Genomic DNA, 23,174 nt, shown 5'->3' with positions numbered 1-23,174 from the left:
GGGATTTGATATTAATCCCCACTTATGAGGAGCAGTCTGTACAACATATTTTCCCCAGGGGGCTTGTGAGTTATCCAGCTAATCCTTATTCAACTCGTATAATTTGTATCCGGCAAGAAATCGCACAGAAAATTTTCAATCAGCTTCAAATATGTAGTATTGATAATAAAGTCTGTGTAGTTGGATTTTGGGAGAAAAAAAGGACGACAGCAATGCAAAACAGCCGTCTTTGAAAAGAAGGTTAATGTGTGCTGCTACTCAGTGGTCAGTTCTATAATTTTTAGAAAATGATGTGATTTTAAGTATCTGATTATCTTTTTAAGGTCTGCTTGAATTCAGTTGCTCCTCTGTACTTTCATTACTTTCTTATCCTGTTATTACATCTGCTTTTATTGGATGTAAATCACAGATTAATTGTCTTAATTGTTGTGGCTGGTTTTTTTGTTTTGTTTTTTTTTTTTTTTATGATTTTGAATCTCAGTGATAGATGTTTCTGTCTGTAATGGTTTCAAAGTCTCGTGCACTTTTCATCTTGGGCATGGCATTTTCAGATTCTTCTACCTGATATGTTCTCACTTCACATCTTGGTAACAGCATTTGTGGCCGCATCCAGTGAAAGGCAAAAGAAGGCAACCTCTCTTTTTGTTTTGTTCAGAAGTAGAAGGTTGTTTACTGGGCGCTGCAGTATAGAGCCTTAAAATCGCTCTGGATTAGCACTTTCACATTCTCTTTAAAGACCAGGAATTCTGTTAGATAAAGACTAGACACTTTAAAAGATATGTTCCTTTGTCCTTTAAATAGAAAGATGCGGAATGAGAACCAAAACTAGCTTCATTCTGTTAGTATGAATAGTGGCATTGTTGGACTGTTCTTCTGTTGCAAGTGACCAAATCTGTGGAGAAATCCACCGTTGTGATGGCTGTCTGCTGAAAAGATGATAAAAAATGCTTGGCTGAAGTATTATTAGCTGAGGTTCAGTTCTTTCACATAGTCCTGTGTCTGTGAGGTGGGAGAATGGCCTGTGTTAGTAATTAGGTCATTTCTTAAACTAAGCCTCACTAGTTAGGCATTGTACTTTTCTTAATGTGTGCTGAGATATCTCATTCACTTCTCATATTTGGAAGCTGAGATACAAAAATGCCTGCTGTGACTAGTTGTTAGTCCTGATAGTAACATGTGTAGTACACTGGCAGCAAATATTTGAAAGACTAAATCTTTGTCTGAGATTACTTGGATGCTAAGTATAGAAATTACATTGTTCAGACTTATGTTTTAAGAGTTTTAATTTGCTATGTTGCTGCTTGTTTAAATAGGCATAAGAAGGTGGAAAGGATGTAGGGATATTTTAGTTTTTTCCAAAATGTTCTTTCTTGCAGCATGTTTTCCTATGCCGCTGACTTCTCTTTAGTTCCTGTGCATTAAAATCTTTGCTGATGAAACAGAGGCTGAGTTTGTCTATTTGTTTGAAAATAACTGATATATATGTATATACATATGTATGTATATGTATATTTACTGAATGTTTTTGACACGGTAAACATAGATAAGTAATTTTGAATTGCTTCAGAAAATATGAGCACCTTTGCCTTTCTGGTGAACACAGAGGCACTCATGACCTTTTGTGAATCATTTAGGGTTCTAACACTTAGAGTAGTCGCTTTTTGCAGTTGTTAAGTGCTGAATGTTACATTCTCAACTCTGAGAAGAACTTGCTGTATGTTTGAATGACTCAATCTGTTTATCTGTTAGTTTCCATGTATATGTGATGGACAACATGGGTTTTTTTTTTTCCTTCTTTTTTGATCTACTGGAGCTGTACACAGTGTCTGTCAGCTATATGGGTTCTTTCAGTGCTGGAAAGAATATTTTGAGTTTGTAGCCTTTGATTTTCTCATAGTTGTTTAAGATGCGAGTTTGTACAGAAATTTGTAAGTTTGTTTTTTTTTGTACATGTACCCATGTGTACCATGTGTACCTCCCACTAGTGGCAGAATTTCAGATCCTGAAATCAGTGACTTCCTCAGTCAATTCTGAGAAGATTCCACAGAAATAGAGTCCATAAACCTCAACTAATGTAATAGCTTTGACTGTTATGATATTTGGACTTTTAGTTATGCTTAGCCCTTTCTGCTGCTGCTGCTTATGACAGTCAGTTCTTCACAGTAACCTTAGTTACTTACTGTCTGTACCTTCCAAAATGGGCTTGCAAAAACACTGGCATAATCTTGCCTTCTTATTGTTAAGTAGATCAAGTTGTTACTGGGAAGTAAAATCCACTTACGTTGTGTGTCAGACATCTATTAACTTGAGTGGAATATCAATTCAGTGTTATGTCTGTAAAATGTTCCAAGCCTTTAGCACTTCTGTAAACCTCAGTTTTGTAGCTGGCTCAGGAAATCCATAATTTAGTAAAAATCGGGAAAGCATGTGTATGCCTACTAGTTTGGTCACTGTTAATTGATGAGTTTATTTCCTGACTGTTGGAAATGAAATGCCATGAAATGCTCTTTGTCTCAGTCCAGGCACTCACTGTGTATATGAGGCTTTGTTGTAGAAACATCTCTTTCTATAAGACATCTTTTACATGGTTGTATTTTTTTTTTATTTTATTTTTTTTTTTCAGGTAGAAGGTCAAGATGAGAAAGTAAAAGGAAAAGCATTTGCTGTAAGTTTTGAATAGTAAACTGCTTCTTGTGGGCTGATTCCAAAACTGGAAATTTTGTTGCAGGTAATGAGTTGATCGGTGGCATAAGCAAAGTTATTTGCTTTTCCGAGTACATGCAGTACTTAGCTAAGAAATGTTTTTTTATATATCATACACTGTGGTCTTCGTCCCAAATACTTTTAAAAGAGTTCCTCTGATGATTTAACAACCTCTGCAATAGTCAGAATGTTTAAAAAGAGAACCCATTTGTTCTCCACACAGCATCTCTCTAATGAAATAGAAACCAGTAGATGGAAACTCTGAGAACACAAAATTCTTGCCAGTATGAGGTTGGACTCATGGTTAACTTGCTGAACACCAGGAACATCAGAAGTTCCAAGGCTGTTTCCTCTCTTTTACTGAGTAGTAAAACTCCATCAAAAGATTCAAGGAGCACCTTAGGAATGCTCAAGCCTTTTTGTGCTCAACAGATAATCTTGTATGATCCCAAAGACTTTTCATGATTGTAAGCAGGGTTGCCAAATACAAGCTGAAAAAGAGAATAACCTCTGGGGCATGCTATCCCGCATATACAAAATAAACTACTTAGAAATAAGCATAACATCTATAGTGTTAATTTTTTGGCACTTACTGACTTGACTGCTATGGACAAGTTCACTGTAATGTGTAGCTGTAAGTTTCAGGAGTTTAAACTGTACTTAAATGGCTTAAAGGTAGGATTCTTTAAGTTACAGCTATTGTCATAATCTCTCCTTACTCAAGTGGTAGAAACTCGAGATTACTGTTTGTTCTGTGTAAGCTACATAATAAACACCTGCACATTTAGGAGCTACCTAATGACCTAAATTTAAGAATCCATATGGGCAATGGATTGTAAAGCAGAGAGCTCCATACCTCTGCCTGGTCCCAGCGTGTACTGAAATTCTTAAGGCTCCAGAGCTGTCTGTTGGCACAGCTTTGTTAGAGTAATGCTGACCACTCTAGTGGAATCCTAACAAATTGAAATCATCTGGATGTACTGGCATAAGCCAAAAAGCTGACTTTATACTGCTTTTTCCAACAGAGCAACCAGACCACGACACTGGACCGTGTGTGTGGCCTCACCCACTTGCATATATGACACTTCTGGAAGTGAAATGTCTATGAAATCATTAACTGATTCACTCTCTGTATAAGACAGCTAGTTTGTCTTAGTGACTTAACAGGCTTTGACGAATAATCTTTATGGCTATGATTCTCAAAATCAAAATGAGGAAAAAGTGACAATTTCACAATTACTTTCTTCAAAATACTGGAAAATTACACTTGCAAAACAGTTGAATATGGTCTGTGTCTATAGATGTGGATGTGTATACTTCTTAAAAACTTATGTACTTGAACAATGTTTTCTAGAAAAGCAGTATTTACTAGGGTAAGCAATTAGATGAGTCTAGCAAACTGTACTTTGCAGATTTTTCAGTTGGCATAATTCTCTCTGTCACAAAGAGGAGAGTAAAGCCAAATAACTTACTTTTTGTTAGTATAAACATAGGCCCTTCAAAGTTATGTTGAGGTCACTAGAAATTGAATTTATCCCACTATCTTAGCTTACTGCTTAAAGTATTTCTTCTTTAGATTTTAAAGAATTCCAGATAGTTTAGCAAGGATGATTCTGTAGTTGATTGAAAAGTAGACAAATTTGTCTTAGAATTCACTGGGGAGTTGATCTTGCCTGTTCTCTGAGCTCTGATAGTTTGGATAAAATGGAAACTAGATCTTGGCAAACAGAAGCCTGTGGTGTCTGAATACCTTTTAATGAGAAGGAATGAATTTTCTGAATTCAGTAACAACGCCCTCACTGAGTTCAACAGGGAGGGAACTGGAGGTGGGGGGTGGGAGGGGTGAGGGTGTCTGACAAGCTTTCACCAAGTGTATTTAGTACATGCTTTGAAGAATACGTGATGAGTAAGAGCAGCAATTCCTCTGGAGTGCTTTTTAAAGATAACTGATGAAAAGATGGAAAAAAGATGAAAATAAAAGTGGATGCTAAAAGCAGTGGATCAAATTAAAAAGAGATTTATTTTTTTTTCTTTCTGAGAAATATAATATTATAACTAATATTAAATAGTAAGAATGTGAGAGGGCCTCCATTGAGGTACTTTATAAGCACTTGGACATTCAGTAGCACATAATGAAATCTTGTTTCTAGTTCTTAGGCACATCATAATTTGAGCTGCCAAATCTGTGTGCTATCATTTCTGCTCCTCTGATGACCAAGACTTGTTTTGAATATTTGCACTCTTTGTTTGAGTTTCTTTCTAATGGTTTTTGATTTTTTTTTCTTTTTTCTTTTTTTTTTCTGTGTTATTTTGCCTTTAAAAGTTAATTTTCATGAACTTGTCTTGAAGTTTCAACACTGCATTTCTATCTATTGTTATTTATGCTCAGGAAGTGTAGCAAGAAGTTGAAGGATAACACCCTGGTAAGAAGAAAAAAAAAGAGGCAAAATGTTGGGTGTGGAGATTAAATCATAACTGCCTTAGGAGTGCATTGTTTCCTCTTTCAGTAGCAGCCTAAACTCTGGATCATGGCTCAGCCAAGACGTGTCTACTGGCACACAGTGACTGAGCATTGGGACAGTACTGCATTGCTTTTAGGAAAAACAGTCTTTGAAAATCACATGTAAACAAGAAGCCCACATGTTCAGCTCTTTTTTTTTTTTTTTTTTTTTTTGGTTTGTTTCTGCTTAAGTATTTCTGTATGCATGTAACTCTTTAATTTTCATACTCCTAGAACTGTAGGCAATCTTTGATTTTTCTTTCTAAATCATCGATGGCACACAGACTACCAGAATAAGTCTATACAATGGTAATGGTCTTAATGGTTGCAATTAAACTCTTAATGTGTGATAGCTGTTCTTGCAGTATTCAAATAACTTTGCTAAAAGCTGAAATTTAATGAGTCACTGTGTATGTGTGCGTGTATATAAAAATTTTGATTAATATCAGCAATGATAAAAATAATTATTATATGATCAGGGCTGAGATTATGACAAATTACTATTGAAGCTCTCTACAAACAGGCACTAAATTTGCTTTTTTTCTATTGAAAAAATAGGTACGGTTGTGATTCTTGTGAAAGGATTACTTATGTATACGAACAAGTCAGGCATCTCATTAACTTTTCTTACTTGAAAATAACATTTCATCCTGAGGAATAATGTGTAAGCTGATTGAGTTCAGACAGAACATTATCCCTACTTTATCCCATGGCCCCTTTTCAAGGACCTTTCACTTTGCTTTGCTCAAAAATCCAGTATTTGGAAGATGTCATCAGCAGTAGCAGATAAGGATTTGGGAAACCTAGAGTTTGTTTCCAGAACTGACAGTCATCTGATTTACAGCTTAGTCATGTTCCTTTGTTCATTGTGCTTTTGGCTTCCTTGCAATCTTTTGTTTCCTTTGCCTTGCCACATTAATTTATTTATAGTGGACTTTCTTTCCACAGAGTTTTGGGACATTATATATTGCAGTTGGATCCCAACCAGCATTTGGGCCTTAAAGTTCTAGTACTACAAGACTTTATTCCTATAACACGTATATTTTCAGGAAAAGAATAGTGGTAGAAATGAGTCTGCTGCCCTTGTGTTATTGCTACTTTACAACTCCTTCTACAAGCTATTGGAAAGGTTGTCATAAACCGTATTTTGAGGAATCTCATGTAAAACAATGAGAAGCTCCATGAAGCCTTCCAGGATTGGGTAACTATTAATAAGGCATTTTGTTGAGGGATTGATCTTCAGTTGCTGCAGTCTTTTTTAAAGTACCTAGGTTTTTGTTGTTGTTGTTTTTTAACCTTCCTATTAAAAACAGTTGCCTAATTTCAAGGTGCTGCTTCCATGCTCTTACAGAAGTGCCCATTTTTGATTCTGTTCCATACTAAATAACCACTTCAATATTTTTCACAAAACAACCAGTCTAAAATAGTTGGTGTCTCAGGTGTATTCTTGTACACAATGATAGTAGTTTAAATTCTTTTGGTCCAACAAAATTTATGCATTTTAATATTTAGCCTGCTTACCTTGTATTACAGATGTGACACTTTAAGGTCTTGAGTACATTCTCTAAAGGAATGCAGGAAGGATAAAAGCATATATTTTTGGTTATGGCACAGGATTGTTGTCCCTCACCATAGAGTTTTTATTGGTTATCCATCAAGCTATGCTTTTACAGAGTTATTTCATGATATTTATCAACAAAAGCCCAGAGAGGAACAATAATTGAGTTTTCAGTGCCAGGCTTGGACAGTACTCTATAAATAATGTCAGAAGCAGTTCACTGAATAAGGAAAAGGAAATTCTGAATGGTTGCTATACTAGTAGTTCTTTGTATTCCTAGATTTAGAATCTTGTACAAATTTGTAAGTTCTAAGTAAGGAAACTGAATCAAGTTTAAACATTTATACATATATTTTCTTGATTTATACAAGGACTGTTCCAAAAGTGATGCTTCCTATTTTATTATTTTGGCCCAGAACATCAGAGGCAGATAGTGGTGGTAAAGCAGTAGAGGTTGAACCTTCCCGCCTGTATTCCATTACATGTTGTTGCTGTGTGACAGATGGCAGCAGAGGAGCAGTCTGACAAAATGATGTTCTACATGGAAGTGCAGGTGAAGCAAAGGTATGTCATTGAATTTCTCCATGAGGAAAAAGAGGCTCCCATTGACATTCATTGATGTTTGATGAACATTTATGGAGACCAAACTGTGGATGTAAGTACAGTGAAGCACATGCATTCTTGTAGAAAAATAAACAAACAAACAGGCTAATTTGAGGTCATGTCCATGATTTAGGTTATTTCTGTTGCTGATTATAAATTCAATTTGCCAAGGGCATATGTAAAATTAGAAAAGAAAGTCCAAGCCTGAAGTAGCCAAGTTGCTTCTACTGTATTATTTCTACTGTATTGTTGTTGGTACAGCTTAATTTTTGTCCAAAACTCTGCTTAGATCCAGTAATGCTTTATGTAATCTTGTATCTCAGATGCAGCAATCTACCACACAAAATGTCTTAGTACCTGCTTTAAATATCTCTGAGGTTCCAAATTCACGATGCAACAGCATACACTGTTGTGAGATTCAGCCTGTTGGCCCAGAATAGTTTTAATATCCTGGACCTCAATGGTGGTAAATACTAGACAAGGAGTGAGTGTGGCTACTTAGGGCATATAATAGGATGGAGGGCAAATAGTGGTACGGGATTGATTCAAGCAGTGCCCAGGAGTGAAAAATTCTGTTCTTCTGACTTGTCCTGTTGTTGAAATAGGATATTTATTGACACAAAGGTAAATGCAATTTGTGAATATGATAATAATGGTACAAATTTTAACTTATATAAGATAATAATGAATACATGTAGACTGCAATGCATGCAAGAGCAAAACAAAGGTGTTATAAGATCACAGAAGGAATTTTGAGTGCCACATTTAATCAGCAGTAGTGTGCATTCTTGTTGGATTTTAAAAACAAAACTTTATATTAAGTCTATGACTTGTTTTGTATTGTTTAGCAAGTAGCTTATCAAAGTAGCCTATCAGTATTCCTGTTTGTATATAAATGTCTGTTGGAAATATGAAGAATGTTTAATGTGATGGCTGTTACTATAGTCTAGAATGACTAATTGTTTGTGTATATGTCTTTTATGGCAGTTTGCATAATGAAATCAGAAACAAGTATTTGACAAACACTTCTATGCAAATCTTGCTGGTCCTTGTTTTTCTGACCTGATTATCAAAATTTTACAATACAAATAAATAACAAATTAAAATTAAAATAATTTGACACTTGGTTCTAACTTGAAAATAGAGACAACACAGTTTAGTGTATTTTACTTGAAGTTTTTACTTGAAGAAGCATTTTTTTTGCTTACATGCACCATGGCAAACAGAGACAGAATAGATGCTCCAACATTGATCTGTATGTCACTGCTGATGGTTTCATATCAGTTAAATGAATAATGTCAATGACAGAACAGAACTTCCTCTCAACAGCAATGTAGTTACACCCAATACGTAGGAGAAAGAACGCTGCTCTCTTCTACCTAAGAGAGATGATATTTCCAAAATTCAGTCCTGTTTTTGTAAGCTCTTCTCTTTCCATTTTTTCTTGTTTCCTTCTCACTCAGTGCAGCTCTCCACAATACAGGATGAGACCTTAGTGTCTGTTGTGTTCCTGGCATGTCCAACACAGCTAAGGCTTTCAAGAGGAGTTTGAGGAGTGGTGCAGGTCAGTACTGCTTTAGATTCTTTCAACAGACTGCAACAGGAGTATAACTTAATAGCTTCAGGCAGTTTCTTTTAAGCACTTTGATTAAAATACAACTGAAGAGGTATTCTGGCAATTTTGCTTTTGTTTCTATTTAACTAGTAAAAAAGAAAAAATGGGAAAAGAATGTTTTGCTGAATTTCATGACCTCATGGGCCGTATTTCATGTTCCTCATTGAAATGTGGTTAAAGTAATCTTGTATTTAACCAGATCCAAACCTTCAAACAGTGACATTTTTTTTAAGTGTCAACTTAAAAGACAGACTATTTCTTTTTTCTTTGGCTGTATCCATCAAATACTTACATATACAAAACATTAATCATTCATTAATACAAGCACTGTAATTCATATAAAACAATTATAGCATTTAGAGTTTTTAGAGGAGCTATTATTGCTGCCTTAGCCCTTTTAAAAAATATACTCCCCAAAGGACAAACTGATCCATTAATATGTATGTATTATTACTTTTTTGTAACTCCAAGATTGCTGATGTCTGTGAATATGGAAACATTTATAGGTTATGGACGGTCTGTTAGTTGACTTGCTGTTCTGAGTGTAGTATTTTCTAAAACCTAAAAAGCAGTATTAATTACCCTCTGTCTATAGTAACGAATGTAATATTTATTTTTTTTTCTGGAGATTTCACACTTCCTGTGATCCTGCAGTAGCAACACTTGAACTTGTTACGTTATTCAAAGTAATTGGAAACATGGGGTAAAATTTTCTCTTTCACTGTTTATTGCACAAATTAATAAAAATCATTAATCTTATCAGTCTAGCCATTAAGCAGCTTTCTTGCTTTCTCATAATCTCAGTTCTGGCAGACACATTCCAGCAGAAGTTTACCCTCTTGTTTGCACAGCCAGCGAAGAGCAAAATCTTCATGCACTAAGGCTCCTAAAAGGAAAATTTGGGCTAATTCAATAATGCACATATTAGTCCCTACCTAAAATGAGATATTTTAATTTTATTTTCTATGTTGTACTTCATTCAGCATTATTTCAATGTACCTTGTGTCCTAGCTGTTTAATGGATTCAATATAAAAGGACTGTTATGCAGGTCTGGAATTGCAGGGAAATGATTGTCTCCTTTTAAATATATTAACTGTAGTCAGTTTGCTTTTTATAAATGAAATAGAAGAACTACTTAAAAATTTTTCAATTCTTCTCCATGATCAGTCTATTGTCACATGCATTTGGCATTCATTATATGTTAGCCCCAGGCGCCTCCAGTCTTGTACTCAGGCCAGCAGTAATTTGGTTTATAGAGATCATATGGCAGGGAAACAGACCTTGAAAGACAGAACTCTAAGAAGCATATTTGATGAATTTCCTATGATTTGAGTCTGGGTTTATTCTTTCCTGTTGTGGAGCAGACACCCTACAGCACACGCGCTGAGGCCCGATGCGCCTGAGCAAGGGGCCAATTAAATGACAATATGCACACTGTTTTTTCGCACATCTCGGGTTGCATTTCCTACCAGAGAAAGGGAAGGGATAATGGTAGGGGGAGGAGAGGAAGAAGAAAAAAACGTGTGTGGGGGGGAACTTGTAAAGGATCCAAATATGGGCAGGAAACCACACAGAGTGAGTGAAGGTTGCCTTTGTCATTAACAATTAATGTAACCACGAATGCTGGAAAAAATATACGCTGCGGCTGCTAGTGGCAGTGGTGTAGTCAGAGTTGCGTGTCTCCTGTCTGCCCTCCTTCCCAGCAAGGCTGGCATCCTGGCACAGCCAGCTCCACAGCCTCTGCTGCTTTAGCTGATGAACCAGCAACTGCCTAACCCTTACACCCAGATGGGTCCCAAACTTCAGTTGAGTGTGTAACAGGTTGTAAAGCTGACAAGGAGGGATCTCAGAACTTTCTATAGCCAAATGTTGTCTTGTTACCAGCTCTAACCTTCTTGATGTGCTCACTAGAGTCAAATGATGCTGTGAGAGATATTTTCATATATGTCGCTGAATACCAAACAAGGCCTCAACTGTGAAAAACTAAGCTGGTGAGGCTGGATTTTGGCACCCTTTCTTATATTCAGCAACATTTTAATCTCTGGCATCAGTGGGATGCTGTAAATGGGATAGTACTATCCTCTATTAGTGAACAGATGAAAATGTAGCCTTAAGCACACAGTTACACTTCCCTGTAAGGGGGTCCTTGGATGCAGTGGGTCTTTTCACCCAAGCATTAGCACAGGCACACGTGTAAGGAAAAGTTCATTCTGGGGTTTATTTCATTTTAAGGCCTTAATTTATTTGATGATGTCCAGAGACTGTCCAGGTCCCTTTGGGAGTTTTTTGATTGATTTTAATTCCTTTTCCCCTCCTCACTTCTCCTCTCCTTTCTCTTTCCATTCTCTCCCCCCGCCATCTTTTTGTAGTAGTTTATAAATGTCACTTTTCATTAATGTGACCAAAATGTCATCAAGTAGTTTAATGCTCTTTAATGTCCTTGTATCGTTTACGTTTTTTGAACAGTGTGGAAATGAATCCCATCTGTGGGTTTGCTAACATCAAAAAAGTTTGACAGGCTATTTAGACGTGCTACTTCACATTGCATTAGCGTGTACAATGTCAGGAAGGCAGGAGCCAGAGTGAGGCCATACCATGCCACCTCACTCCTGACCCCACCTCTAACTTCTCTGAAAGCGACAGAGCACTTACTTCAGAAAATCAAAGTCAATTGTGAAGTATCTGGGCCTGGACAGGAGCCCAGGGGCCCCAGGAAAAGTGTGAAGATTAAATTAATTAAAAAAGAAAAAAAGGTTTCTTTAAAAAGCAAATGAAATCAAACCCATCCTCTCTTCCTTGAGATCCTCATCAGTAGGGCAAATGGATATATTCTAATGTTGTTTGATGGTTCATTTGTGCTTTGTTTTCTTTGTGGATGTTTCAGTGCATCCAAGATGAGCTGGTTACGTTTTTTGTTTCATTTTTGGAGTTTTATTATTATTTGTTTGCTTCTGTATATTGGCCAACTGGAAAACATTCTTTCTTTGTAAAACAAGAGATGCCATGCCATCTCGCTACGACATATCACTGCTCTTGGGCAGGCTTACTGTGTTCTTTTTCAGCGCCCTGATTTTCTGAGGTGATATTTAAAGTATATACGTACCCTATCTGCAGTGCCCTATGTGAGCTGATACTTTCCTGATATGTATAATTTCATAATTTTTTGTCCCATATTTGCGTTAATGTCTCATCAGCAAGGCATAAATGTAACTCTTTAGTATGTGATGAGTGTATTTTAAATTTCTCTGGCTTTTTGCCATGACAGTGATGTGCCCCCTTTTGAAGGCATTTACTATAAAAAGAGATGTGGCTTTTTATTTCAGGAAGACAAAAGCTTCTGTTCTTTCTGAGACACAGGGAACAGCAGAGAGTGCATTTTAACTGTTAATCACTATATATAAATGGATAATAATTTCCACCTCTGAGTGCAAGAGGATTTACTTGCCAGTTTTTTAAACCCTCCTACATAGTGCATTTGCATACACAAATATAATTTAATTTTAAGTAGGAATGAAAATAAATAACCTTGTATGGTGGCTTTAAGTTTTAAAAGCCAAGGTAATCTTTTATAATCCTGAAATAAAAATTCGTTAAGGCAATCTTTATAAGTGCACAGGGCCTTTAAGAATTGGTTTTGTATGAAGTAGTGTACAATCCTGTGACTGGTTGTGTCACACAAACTATGAAAACAGTAAGTAATAAACATTATTGTAGTCTTTAATTGGTGAGGTCAGGATAATTTCATGAAATAGATGACAAAATTGGTACCATTTCGTGCCCTGGTTTAAGCACTACTAACACAATCAGGATCTGAATAAAAAGGATCAAGATTACATTTGAATTCTATTAGTGAAAAAGTGTATTCAAGGTGCAGTTCTGATTTTTCTTAAACATATCAGAGGAGACAATGAAGCAACCCTTAGGTTTAGTTTTAAAGCATTTTCCAAGTATGTAATGAGGGCTCAAGTTCTCTTACACTTTTAAAATCTGAAATTTATTTTCTTGTCTGTTAAATCCAGGAAGAATAATAACAGACAAACATTCAGTTACAAAGCTGTAGTTCTGAAAGAAAGATGTGAGGCTTCACTGAAAAAGTAGCATGCAAATTATATATTGCAATTGGAATGAGGATTCTTCACGTACATGCACAAAACTCATATATGTGGAGAGCAAATAGATTCCCCTGAAAGCTAACCCTGCCACAAAGAGATCTCAGAAATTACCACTGGACCAAACAGTCATAAGCAAAGCTGCAGAGCAAGAGCTTAATCCTCAGGAAGTTGTTCATCACAGGTAGAACCAATGAAGAGCTCACGTGTTTCCAGATATGAGCTATGTGGATTTTTAGGTGAGTACTTGCAGCTAAATGTGGGGCAGTGGATGCAAGGCCTGAAATAACACGCTGCTTACTTCAAACTTTCTAATATCATACTGAGCCTCACTCACCACTGCTTTGCTTTCTGTTGCTAATTACACTGCTGTTAGTGGATGTGGAATGAAACTGGGGAGGTTGCAGCCATTAATACTCATTAAAAGTAGCATCAGAGGGGCCTTGAAATATGTCATTAACTGTGGGCTAGCTGGCAAATAGAGTCAGGTAGGATTGATTGTACCTAAACTGCAGCAGGCCTTGGAATTTTGTGAGTTCCTTTTGTATTCAGGTTCTAGCCGACACTTGCTGGTGGAAGATAGTTGTCCCTAATGCCCAATTTGAATCTCCCTTGATGCAATTGAAGCTTGTCATTTTTGTCATATCTACAGTGGTCAAGGGAAAAAAAATATTCCTCTCTGCTGTGAAGCTATCTTTTGTATCTATGTGGAGACTGGTATACATAAATATTAATATTGCCTTCATGCTTCCTCTTGCTCTTCTTTTATGTAGACCAAATAATCCCAGGTCCTTATGTCTTTTTTTCAGTTATTTTGTTTTCTGGATCACTTTTGTTCTCCACTGAGCCAACATAGACCACTTTATATTCCAAATGTGATGTCTTTGTCCACCTACTGTATTCTAGTTCTGGCAAAATCATGTTGTGAAGTTACTTTCTGATTATGCTTTTTTATTTTAATTCCCCAACAGTGGCACTGCTGACTACAGTTCTGGTTGTAACCCATAACACCCACCATTTTGAATAGTTTTTGGCAGAATTGGATTTTTTTTGACTTTTCCAAATACTTGCTGGATTTTTGCAACAATAGTTTAGAGTATCGGGTGTTCCCAATAGGAGATGTTTGTTTTTAGGTCATCTGTTTGACATAAAGATCATCCTTGATTCTAGTTCTGATACCCACAGGCTCTCCTAGCTAGGTGGTAGATCCAAATTTAGAACACATGCTAATTCATCATTAAGGTCATCTTCTTTGCAATGTGTATAAAACTGCCAGGATTTTAAAATCTGATTTCCTGGAAAGTATTCTCAGAGATATATTTTTATTTTTGGAGCACATCCCTTTCTTGGCACATGCTCTTCTTGTGCCTTAATTAAGCAGAACTGATGTGTAAGATCTCAGACTATACTGACAGTGGGGAGAAATGAAAAAGAAAGCTGAGATGACCTCAAGGAGACTTTTTCTTTTTTCTTCTGAATTTAAAGAGAAACAGGATTATGCTGATCAGAGAAGACTGTACAGATGAAGATGAGCCATTTACAAAGATAAACACAAACCCAGGAAATGATGCATTCACCTGCACTTTTTTATTTGGTTACATATAACTGCACTGCAAAGTGCTAATGTTTACTATCTGGAATATGTGGATATCAAGATAGAACACAAAGCAATTTCTACCAAAATTAAAGCTTTTACTTTTCTGTTATACTAAAATTTCATAGAAGTGAAGAAAACGTGTTTTGCAGCATTCTTAAACAGATAATATTTGTGATGAACAGGTTGGATAACATGTGAACCTTTTAGAAAAAAACATAAATTTGCACATTAAAATGTTCTTCTTTAAAGTTGTAAAAGTATCCAATCAGATCAGTATTTAGTAAAAAGCGCTGATTTTTCAAATGATTTTTTTTTTTTTAAATGAAAATTTTCTAATTAGAAAGCTGTTTTGTTGAGACCTTCTTGACCAGCTCTAACCACACGTGAGGCTTCTGCTGCCATAGAATGCTTGCTGTCAAGAATAAAAACGTGAGAACAGGAAGATGTCTTCTTTTTTTATCCTTCTAGGCTACTGATGAGACATTGTTCTGTGCTTCAAACTAGAACAGATTCAGAATAGTTTATACAGGCAATTTATCTTTACCAGATTAATATACCATTGTGGGAAAAGGCTCTTGAAGTCCAGAAGCACTTTGCCTGTATCTCTGATTCATGGCATACTGTTGAGACCTCTGCAGCAGATGAAGAGAGATGGGAAATTTGTTTTAAAACTAGCATTAATATCAGTAGTCCAGGGGAATAACAAGAGAGTGGAGCATGCTGTTCTCTCCATAGTGTTTGTTTCTGAGAATACAAATTCCTCCTTTTTGTATCAACTGTTAATATTGTAGGTGGTGGTTCCTACTACAGGATGCAGTTTTTGTACCTAGAGTGAATGTTTTCACTGAACATGAAATGTAATAATCTCATCTGAAGATTTTTGTTTTGGGGAACCTGTAAAATGTATTTTACTACAAGAAATTGTTCTGGAAAAAATAATAATTCTTTTTAATTGTTTTAAAGGCATAATAGTGAAAGTGTTTTGATAGCTCTGCAGCTGTCATCCTTGTGTTGCTTTTGCTTGCCTGTTACTGCCTTTTTCTTTTTTCTTTCCACACCATCTAAGCTTATGGTTTATTTCACTATGATACAGTTAGCAAAATATTGTGTTAGATGTTATACACTTTACCTGAGTATTCATGATCAGATTATACACATGAACTGTAACCCTAGAATAATCAGGATTTATTATGTGAACGAGGAGGTCAGCAACTGCCAGCCTGACCTCAGTTCTTCAAACAATATTGCTTGATGAAAAACCTTGGTTGTAAAGATAGTTAGGAGGCTGACGTGGCACTAGTTATAACAAGGACAAGACAAGGAAGGTTTAAAGGGTATGAAAAGCAAATGTAAGTATGCAGCACTCTCTCGGCTGCTGTTCCTAACATTCAAGCATAAAAAATAAAATCAAGGAACAAGATGTGCAAAAAAACTTGAAACACTATGTGCAATGTTATAATGTTGCTCCTATTTTACAAAGTGAGGTTTCATATAGAACTGAAGTTATGTATGTCCCTAACAAGTTGTTCGCTTGAAAGATAATGCTAGATCAGGCTTAAATAGTACTTGCAGTACACTTCAAGATTCTGGAAAATAAATTAGAATTAAATAATTGGTAGAGCAAAAGGCAGATGAAGATAAGAAAAGAGTGGTAAAGGGCAGGAAAGGAGAAATACCTCTACTATCAAAAAAGCTTGTTTGATGGAAGCAGTGATCTATACCCTCTCGCAGTGAACCTGTTCTGATTTAACCTGAAATTCTCGCATCATATCAAGTACTGCATTTTCTGAAAAGACTTTTGTCCCATTACGGGGTTAAAACTGTCTGTGGTATCTATGGGACATTTGACAGAATAACCAAGGTAAGTTGCTCTCTTTTGTGGCTAATAAGTATTTCATTTCATTCTGGTAATACTCTTAAGACTCAATTCCTTAAAAATTATTTAGTTTTGACAATGAAAACTCCTCCTCATTATTAGGAACCAATAAATGCAGATTTTAAAATGTGATCTACTGTATGTATTTGGTGGAACAGATAATCATTTCTTTCCGTGATGAAGGAAGACACTTATTTACTTGTTATATCATTGTAACTATAAAGTATCTTTCATATTATTTTATTCTTTAACTTGTTTGCCTTAAACATTTTAATCTGCTACACAACTGTACTATCGTTTTAAGCTCAAGGAGGGAAGGTTTGGATGTCAGGGGGAAGATCTTTACAGAGAGAATGGTGAGATGCCAGAATGGGCTGCCAAGAGAGGCTGTGGATGCTCCATCCTTGGAGGTACTCAGTGCCAGGTTGGAAGGGGCCCTGGGCAGCCTGGTCTAGTACCAGATCTGGAGGTTGGTGGCCCTGCCTATGGCAGGGGAGTTGGAAATTGATGATGCCTGGGGTCCCTTCCTACCCAAGCCATTCAATGATTATGATTACATTTGTTTAACAAGCTGAGAAAAGCATGAATGGTGATGGAAGCAAATTGATTGATTGAAGCAGATAGTTATGCAGTAAGTATTATGTCTAGAAGGGTTCATACAGCATTGACTTGGCAATCCTTGTGCAGCCACAAAAATGCTTGTTAGTGCATTACCAAATATTTGAGATTGACAGTAGGAGATGAAAAGACATTTTTATCTGTATGTGCCCATGAACCATTAAATTAAAGTAGATTATACATCTCTCAAGAAATATCTCAAATATATTCACTCTTTTCAGTTGTAGAAGATTGCTGAGGCAAAAGTCCTAAAATAAATGGGACCTGGTACATTCTAAGATTCAGTGTATTTGTCTGTATTTCTTCTACATAAAGGTCTTGTATCATAGTGTATCATAGTTATGTAGACTCTCTGACAATCCTAAACACTGGAGTGTCAGGGCTCATAGCAGTCCTGAGTAGACAAAAAGCTGTTGAAGCTTGTCATGTGTTGCTAGAATACTTACTTAAGAGATAACTGTTAGCCCAGCTAACAAAATATCTCATTCTAATGCAAATATAAGTATTTACTACATTTTATAAAGAAATACTATCATTTAGGAAGTTGAGCAGTATCTTAAAAGGAATTAGATTCATATTGAAAGATGCCCTTGAAATGTTTTAAAATGCATTGGTGCTTATTTTGAGTTATATGCTCTAATAAAGCTGTCATCGTTTTGGCTTCCCTTTTTAGCAAAAGTTTAAGAATCCCTGTGAACTGGTTTGAATTCATTTTGGGTTGGAGATATATGTCAATTCCAGCAGGGGTAGTAGGCTGTGATTTATAACATACGCTTTAGTTGGAGTCTCGTTTTCCTATTTGGACTTGTCAGTTTACCTGAATAGTTTTCTTTCTTGTAAAATGCCATAAAAAGTCATTTGATTTACTGAATTCTTGACAGCAGACATAGTTGTAAAATTGACTATAGAAGAATTTGGTTATTGTGAAAAGCAATATCTAAGGCATGAAGAGTACATCAGGAAATGCACTCCCTGAAGCTCACGGCATTTGATTTGATCTGTACTGTAAGAGGTACTGTGCCTTTTTCCTTATCCTCTCTACTCTGGACCCACTGGCTGTTCATCTTGAAATCAATGCCAAAAATCCTAGTGACTTCAAGGAAAATGAGCCTGGCCCATATTTTATAAAATAAGCTAACACGCATAGCAGAAACTGGGCCAAATTCTCTAAGTAAGGTAAAATTTCCAGTGATTAAATGGGCCCTTCTTCCTGAAAGTTGATAAAGGCAAACATCAACACAAATCTCTGTGCTTTCAGGAACTGAAATGTCTTTCTGTCTTTCCCTTCATTTGTGGCTATTTCCAATGGATAAGACTGTCTCTGAAACTCAGTGATTTATTTCACTTCAGACCACAGGATTTCTCTTTCTCTTAGACCTATGACTATGCAATATGATAGAATTTCAAGAGCCTTTCCTTTCCCAGTGGTTTTTTTTCTTTTCTTTTCTTTTCTTTTCTTTTCTTTTCTTTTCTTTTCTTTTCTTTTCTTTTCTTTTCTTTTCTTTTCTTTTCTTTTCTTTTCCTTCCATTCCTTTCCTTTCCTTTACTTTCCTTTCCTTCCTTTCCTTTCCTTTCCTTTCCTTTCCTTTCTTTCCTTTCCTTTCCTTTCGCTTTCTCTCTTCCTTTCTCTTCTTTCCTTCTCTTTCTCTTCCTTTCCCTTCCTTTCTCTTCCTTTCTCTTCCTTTCTCTTATCCTTTTCTTCCTTTTCTTCCTTTTCTTCCTTTTCTTCCTTTTCTTCCTTTTCTTCCTTTTCTTCCGTTCTCTTCCTTTCTCTTCCTTTCTCTTCCTTTCTCTTCCTTTCTCTTCCTTTCTCTTCCTTTCTCTTCCTTTCTCTTCCTTTCTCTTCCTTTCTCTTCTTTTTTCTTTTCTTTTCTTTTTTCTTTTTTTTTTTTCTTTTCCTTAAGAGGAAATAAAGGAGACTATGCATCATTGTATTATATAAATAATTACAGCTGCATTATTGAAACTGTAATTTTACTAGTCTTGTGTTAACGCTGCTTTAAAAATGTACAGAGATATACATCTGAATTTGAGTTTAACTGCTTGGAAAACTCTGGAATAAATATGAGGTTTTTTTTCCTCTCTTCAGGAGTACGATGTGAGTGCTGGTACAGTACTAGTTTTGTTTCAATACAAGACCTGTACTGTAAGCCTTTGGTGGCTGAAAGGTAAATTACATTCATGCAAAACAAAACTGATGAACTACTGAAAGCTGTAGCTGCTGAAATAAATTCCTGTGTGCTAAATTTATGGGAACTATGCACTGTGTACACCACAGTATATTCACTTGCCGATTCAACTTTAAAATGACTTTCATTACCAAAGTAAGTAGCAATATTATGAGAACAAGGTCCACCAGTGATGAGCAGAAAGGCATAATTTTGTTGTTGGAAATACTGATGCTCATCAGCATGTATTTAACCTTGTGTAGATCAAGGAACATTGGTTTTGTACTTACTTTCATTTACCTTTCACTGCTGACATTGCTGTAGGTAGTAACAGGGCCAAAAGGCTCAATTTAAGAGCTACTCTACTGTATTAACAGATTTGGTGATATTCAGCACTTCTGGTGCCAAGGGTTCCTGCTACAGGCTGGCATGTTTCCTCAGAGCTGTAACTGCAGTCTCCTGTTTATATTCTACGTGTCTCTGCTGTTTACAATGACCTGCTTACCAAAAAGGGAGAGACTAAAGAATGATTAATGCAGAATAGAAAATTTTGATGTTTGGACAACAGAACAGGAAGATGATAATTTTATATCTTCTCTAGGTTTGTGTTAAGTTGTGCAACTGCCTAGCTTAAAAATGTTTAGGATTAATGCTAATGTGTTTATTGTATTTAACAGTGCAAATCATAGGAAAGAAAGACAGCAAGTGATATTCTTCTAAATCACTTCCATAGGAGCATGCTGCTTCTTATTTCATATTCTGAAAGCTGGGAAAGAAGCTGTGTTAAGGTGTTATTGTTAGGAGGAGATGATAATTCAGACAGAAGTTCAGCATGATTGAAAAAATATAGAGATCCTAGGACAGCCAAGACAAACTTACATGTAACAGGGATTAGAGTTCGAAATGTAAGTAAGTTCTCCTTACCAATGCACACGCACTAAGTGAACACAATCGTTCTTAGTAACAACGCCAGCCTGCAAAAACAAAAAGGATTTTTTATTTTGATTATTTTTAAAGTTTAATGACAAATCCTTTCCCTTCTTCACATTAAAAAATAAAGGCTGTGTCAAAGTCCCATTAAGGGACTGCTTTAGAGCCTGGTTCTCTGAGGCACTTACATTGTTTAAATTTTAATTTCTTGTCTGAAATTCCTATTTAAAACACTATTTATAAAAAAATACCAAAAACCAAAAAAAAAAAAAAAAAAGTTTCTCATACTCTATGGCCTTTACTCTTGCAAAATCTTATGTGCTTTTACCTGTCCCACTGAATTCTCTGCCGACTCCCAGAGGCCTGTTTTTTCCTTTCTCTTGGCCTTCCATAGTTAGTGCTCGAATACGGTAGGAAAGCACTCTACTTAATGCCTTCCCAAGACACTTTGAGTAGGAATAGAAAATGCGAAAAGACAGGGGACTACTTTCACCTTTGGTGTGATGGAAGACATTTCAAATGGCAGTCAGTGAGGTAATATCACATCCACATTGTTTAGAAATTAGGAAAATATGTGTTATGAATTAAAAGTGGGTAGAATGGACAATAGCCAGTACTTTACAAGCTTCCACCCCTCTTCTTTCTGCAAAGTAGTGTTTTTCTTTCACAATTAAAAATGATACGGGAAGTAATTTCACAATCTGTGGTTTACTCATGGCAAATATCTGGACTGTACAAATTGATGTTCGAGCCATTTTGAGTAATAAAATGGGAAAAACATCACAACTGAATAAAAAATCTGAGAAACAAGATTTAAGGTAAATAAGACACAGCTGAATGCAGTATTACAGGTAAGTCTAAAAGTGGACTGAAGGGTTTCAATTCTAGATTTATCATATCAAACATAATTTTAAGTTAAATTAAGAAATTTAATAAATAGGTGAATATTCCCATTCCTTGTCTTGTCTAGTAGAATATTCATAAAAATATGAACAAAGCCAAAATAATCAGATATAATGTCTTAAATAGTGTCACATTTCTACGCACTCTCACACATAGTATCGGATTTTCCATGCACGCACACTCATAGAGTCAGATTTTCCACGCACTCACACACATAGTGTTGGATTTTCCACACACTAACACACATAGTGTCGGATTTTCACGCACTCACACACAGTGTCGGATTTTCCACGCACTCACACACATAGTGACGAACTTTCACGCACTCACACACATAGTGTCGAATATACATACATCAAGCTGATGTCTTAATTAATTTCCCGCACTCACACACATAGTGTCGGTCCATCACGCACTACCACCATTAGTGTCGGCTTTTCCACGCACTCACACAATAGTGTTGGATTTTTCCACACACTCAGCACACATACTGTGTGCATTTTTCATGCACTCACACACATAGTGTCCGATTTTCCACGCACTCACACACATAGTGTCAGATTTCACACACACACACACATAGTGTTTGAATATACATACACAGCTGATGACTAATATTTTCCATGCACTCACACACATAGTGATGAATTTTCACGCACTCACACACATAGTGTCGGATTTTCCACGCACTCACACACATAGTGTCGAATATACATACACAGCTGATGACTAATTAATTTCCACGCACTCACACACATAGTGTCGGATTTTCACGCACTCACACACATAGTGTCGAATATACATACACAGCTGATGAACTAATTTAATTTCCAACGCACCACCACATAGTGTCGGATTTTCCACGCACTCACACACATAGTGTCGGATTTTCCACGCACTCACACACATAGTGTCGAATATACATACACAGCTGATGACTAATTAATTTTCCACGCATCAACACACTAGTGTCGAATATACATACACAGCTGATGACTAATTAATTTCCACGCACTCACACACATAGTGTCGAATATACATACACAGCTGATGACTAATTAATTTCCACGCACTCACACACATAGTGTCAGATTTTCCACGCATTCACACACATAGTGTCGATATACATACACAGCTGATGACTAATTAATTTCACGCACTCACACACATAGTGTCCATCACGCACTCACACACATAGTGTCCGTCACGCACTCACACACATAGTGTCGAATATACATACCAGCTGATGACTTAATTAATTTCCACGCAACGTCACACACATACAGTGTTGAATTTCCACGCACTCACACACTTAGTGTCTGATTAATTTCCACGCACTCACACACTTAGTGTTGAATATACATACATCAGCTGGTGACTAATTAATACACGCGACTCACACACATAGTGTACGAACTTCACGCCCGCACACACATAGTGTCGAATATAGCATACACAGCTGAATGACTAATTAATTCCACACACTCACACACCTAGTGTCAGATTTTCCCGCACTCACACACATAGTGTCGAATATACATACACAGCTGATGACTAATTAATTTCCACGCACTCACACACATAGTGTCGGATTTTCCACGCACTCACACACATAGTGTCGGATTTCACGCACTCACACACATAGTGTCGAATATACATACACAGCTGATGACTAATTAATTTCCACGCACTCACACACATAGTGTCGAATTTTCCACGCACTCACACACATAGTGTCGAATATACATACACAGCTGATGACTAATTTAATTTCCACGCACTCACACACATAGTGCCGGATTTTCCACGCACTCACACAGGCTATGGTCGAATATACATACACAGCTGATGACTAATTAATTTCCACGCACTCACACACATCGTGTCGAATTTTCCACGCACTCACACACATAGTGTCAGATTTCCACGCACTCACACACATAGTGTCGAATATACATACACAGCTGATGACTATAATTCCACGCACTCACAA

The 23,174-nt window shown here is 36.5% G+C and overlaps 2 long non-coding RNA genes across 7 annotated transcripts in view; one reads left to right on the top strand and one right to left on the bottom strand.

Moving 5' to 3' along the window:
* The window catches only part of LOC107314643, a 51,383-nt gene that overhangs the window by 8,575 nt on the left and 19,634 nt on the right, over positions 1-23,174 (top strand). For both annotated transcript variants that reach the window (XR_004307383.1, XR_004307384.1), the window contains 2 exons: positions 2,624-7,325; positions 8,828-8,928. This is a non-coding gene — a long non-coding RNA (uncharacterized LOC107314643). The remainder of the gene's footprint in view (positions 1-2,623; positions 7,326-8,827; positions 8,929-23,174) is intronic.
* LOC107314642 overlaps positions 19,635-23,174 on the bottom strand; it is a 95,970-nt gene continuing 92,430 nt past the window's right edge. For 4 of the 5 annotated variants that reach the window (XR_001555540.2, XR_001555542.2, XR_001555543.2 and 1 more), the window contains one exon: positions 19,638-20,322. This is a non-coding gene — a long non-coding RNA (uncharacterized LOC107314642). Of the gene's footprint in view, positions 20,323-23,174 lie in introns of all 5 variants that reach the window. The other variant, XR_001555544.2, reaches the window with a different exon arrangement.

Source organism: Coturnix japonica, chromosome 5 (assembly GCF_001577835.2).
Source record: "Coturnix japonica isolate 7356 chromosome 5, Coturnix japonica 2.1, whole genome shotgun sequence".
Lineage (NCBI taxonomy): Eukaryota > Metazoa > Chordata > Aves > Galliformes > Phasianidae > Coturnix > Coturnix japonica.
The sequence above is the reverse complement of the archived record's forward strand: the minus strand, read 5'-3'. Positions and strand labels throughout refer to the sequence as shown.